Genomic DNA, 4,273 nt, shown 5'->3' with positions numbered 1-4,273 from the left:
GAAGAAAAAATTGAAAGGGGTATGGGAAGTAATGTAATACGTGAGGTAGATTTCTTTTAACTAGGATGGCAACTCCCTGCTTGTTGGTGGTGTTATGTGGGAGATTAATAAAATATCCCACATAAGCCCTAGGGGTAAAAGCTGAGGCATTATAAGATAGGTGAGTTTCATTCAACAGGATAATAGATGGATTGTACGATCCCATAAGTAACTCTAAGTTAATATAATTATTAACATAACCGTTAATGTTCCATTGAAGAAGTGTAATCATATCATATGTAAACTTATAAAAGAAAAAAGTTAAGCTACGAATATTTTATTTAAACTAAATGTCTTCATTGTAAGAAGGAAAATTGGGTAATGCAAGAGGATCTTGCGAGCAGGAGAGGGTGGGGGAGGGTGTGATAGGACAGGAGGAAAGGATATTGAGAGGAGAGTCAGAGATGGATAAAGGGGAAAAGAGAGGGGAAGGAGAAGTGACAGAAGAGGAGGTAGGATGGGTTGGAAGGGATTGTTTAGATGAATTGATGTCTGTAGTTGTTGTTAGATTAGTTTTGGTAGGATTGTTGGATTTGTTATTAGGTGTTGTTTCATTATTGATTTGATTAGTATTGTTAGAAATTTTAGCTATAGAGGCAAAAGAGTTTGCATTAGAAGTTGTATGAGAAAATTGAATTTTATACTTGGTAACAGCTTCACGCATACTACATTTATAAATAGTTTTAATTTTTAATATTTCTTTGGATTGTTGATATTTAGGGCAAGTATTAGATGATGCCGGGTGGTCGCCCGAGCAATTTGCACACATTATTCTCTTACATTCAGTAGGTGAGGTATGATCGGAAGGAGGTTGCATGAGACACAAGAAGGTGAATTACGGCAGTATTTTGCTGTGTGGCCAATTAATTGACATTGCTTACAACGCATAGGATTAGGGTAATACGGACGGACAGTGAGGTTCCTCCAGGCAACATCAATTCTTTCAGGAAGTTTGTATTTATCAAAAGTTAATAAAACTACACCCGTAGGATTACGGGAGCCGTCAGCAATTCGTGAAAACTTATGTACAGCAGAAACACCCTGCTCCTTTAGACCATCAACAATATCTTCTTCTGATAAGTTATTCAGGAATGGGGCGTATATGGTGCCTTTAACCGTATTCAAAGTATTATGAAGCTTGACATTGATATGACCTCCGCCAGGTAAAATTTTTGCAGAAAGAAATTTGCTAGCTGTTTTGTTGTTATTTACAAAGAGCAGTAGGCTACCATCACGTAGCTCAGTAACTTTACTTTACTTCCTTACTGATTGCTTGAATACCTTTATACGTAGCGAAGCATGATGACGAATTAAGTGGCTTGTTGTCGTCCAGCGATGACATGACCAAACATTTTGGATCATCCGTGTTTGAGACTGGTAATTCTGGAAATTGGTCTAACGGGATCGGATTTGGTTTTTTTCTTTTCTTTTTCATTATTGGAGATAATAGGGAAAACCTATTATCCCTAATTTGGTGGCCCCAGGGGCCATAGTAAACGCGAATTTTAGTTTAACAAATTAAGAAATTAAGTGATTGAAAAGATATAAAACGATAAAAAATTAATTCACAAACAAAGCACGAGCGTAATATAAACGCAGAACAAACCGTTATACCGTTTTAACAAACTCAATAAGCACAGAGCGAAAAGCAACCGGTTATGATGACAGTTCGACGGTGAATGGTTATGTTATTTAATTTCCTAAAATCTATGACCAGTCTTTTCTTTTTTTGGCCGTTGTCGTCTATACCCTTCTTGTCCACTACCCATACAGGGTTGCTATATGGCGACTTGGAAGGTTGGATGATTCCGTTTCTTAATAATTCATTAATCTCTTTATTAATAAATTCACTTACTGCCATTGGGTAAGGATAGCTTTTACTATAAACGGGTTCGTTCATCGATGTGCTTATAGTAGCTATTACATTTGTATTGTATATTAATTTGAGGTTTGGGTCCGCAAAAACTTTCTTATTTTTACTTAATATTTCGTAAAACCTAGCCTTTACATATGAAGGCAATCTCCAATTGATTCATCTCCGCGAGACTTCTAAACTTTAACGGTTCTATGCAGTTGTTAAAGGTAAGTCTCTCGTTTTTTGTATCAATAATTCCACCTATTTGTTTAAGAAAATCGAATCCTATAATACCATCGAACGATTGAAGTTCGGTTAAAATATAAAAGTACGAGTACTTGTGGAACACGTTTATTAGACATTTTTGATCTATGATCAATTTAATGTTTACTGTCTTTAAGATAAACGGTTTCCCAAGCTTTTTAATCCCTTTTAAAAATGTTACCTTCTTAATATAAATCTTGGCACTATCTGTGTCCAAGAGAAATCTAAGCAGCTTGTCATTTAAGCGCTTTTCAATATATGGCAGCCGCGATTCTAATCTAAAAAAATTGCATTCGTCTGTTTCGACGTGGTTAATCCTCTGCATTTTGTTGGGTACTTGCTGTGTACCATCGGCAGGCCTGTTTTTAACCAGTGTTGTGCTTTCCCCTAAACCGTTAAAAACATTTGATCTGCTTCTATTGTAGTTATTTACTGCCTTGCTGTTTTGGAAAGAAGTATTACCCGGTGTTCTCCTTACAAAACGGGAAGTGCTTGGGTCAACCTCCATTGGCACAGGGGTTTGATTTTTATTATTTCCCTGATTCGTTGTATTAGATGCACTTTGGTAGTACGGAGAGTAATTGTATCTTTGTATCTTGTGTTGGGAGTTTTCGAAAGCGTTTGCGAAATCATATCGGGCATTATTTGACACAAGTTCTTGGGCTAATGCACTAGGCAGGTTACTTGGTTTTGAAGAAAAGAAGATATTACATAATGGTTTATTCAACCCAGATATAAAAATACGAAGCGCGTCACTACGGTATTTGTCGTTAAGTGATGTAAGTAGTTCGAAATTTTTTATAATAAGAATTAATTTTTTCTCTACCTCCTCATAAAATTTGGTGACACTGGAGGGGCCTTGTCTTAAAGTCGATAACTCCTGTTCTATTAGGTAAATTGGTCGCTTATCTGCGAACGCGAAGTCAAGTCTGGCAATTATAGCTTCAAAATTTAATACCGTGTTAAAGGAGGCCAACGTGGCATCAGCACGACCTACAACTTTGTTTCATACAATTGCAACGGCTTGATAATATTTAGAGCTACCTCTATGGGGCGCAAATAGTTTGTGTGCGGCAAATGCCGCTTGCCTCCACGAAACATAACGTGTCTCGTCCTCGTTAAATTCAGGTAATGTTTTGACAATGTCTAAAGGCTCTTCGCAAGTCACACCACTAACTACGGAAATTGATTCGTATTCTTTTACTTGATTTGGTATTTCTAACTTGCTCACTCTTTCCGTTATCTCATTTATGTTTGCTTGTACCGATTGCGTAACTTTACTTGCAAAGGCATCAAATAGTTCCCTAATTTGTGCTTCGTTCATTTTGAACTTATTTCACCTCTTTTTTATGATAAAACGTTTAATAATAACTATTCACTTTTGTTAACAAGCTTTTTGAACAAGTTTTTCACTGTTTTACTAATTATAATTCTTACACTAAAAGTTTCAGCATGGTGTCCTTTTTCCAGAATTCCATGTCCTTTTGTAGGTGGGGTGGTGTCCTTTTTTCCAGGATTCTATGTCCTTTTGTCCTTTTGTACTTTTTGCACCAGTTGCGTTTTTATATTTGCTTATTCAAAATATACATTCGAGATAAAATGAAACTTGATGGTTTGGCTGCTAAAGACTAACTGACTTTATTCAGAATATATTTTTATGGCTTAACCTAAACTTGAACTAACATCTACCTACCTAGTTCATATACCTGATTCTATGTACTTAATTCTATGAATTACAGAAACTGGAACCACAGCTGTTCATACGGCTTGGTCAGCAATAAAATTCTTTGTTTGTTTAGTCTGTTGGCAGCTAGCATCTGATTGCGAGCGCTGCCTACTGGCGTGGGAGCATAATGACTTCAAGGTTGATGGGCAAAACTGCTGATGTCGCATGTTCCCTAGCGTAGTGATGTGATGTTTAGAGTGGAAGTCATGGCGTGGGAGTCATGTGTTAACTTATATTCATATGTAAACATGTTTTAAACTTTACATAAAATTGAAATGTCAATAATTGCGCCAATTTTCATAAAGTTGGAAATTTTGCGCAAATAAGACGTGTGCGGGTTAAGTCGTGAATTTTACTTATATTAATTAATTTGAAAGTGCCGAAAAATG

This window comes from Bactrocera tryoni, unplaced genomic scaffold, assembly GCF_016617805.1.
Source record: "Bactrocera tryoni isolate S06 unplaced genomic scaffold, CSIRO_BtryS06_freeze2 scaffold_925, whole genome shotgun sequence".
In the NCBI taxonomy this organism is placed as follows: domain Eukaryota; kingdom Metazoa; phylum Arthropoda; class Insecta; order Diptera; family Tephritidae; genus Bactrocera; species Bactrocera tryoni.
The sequence above is the reverse complement of the archived record's forward strand: the minus strand, read 5'-3'. Positions refer to the sequence as shown.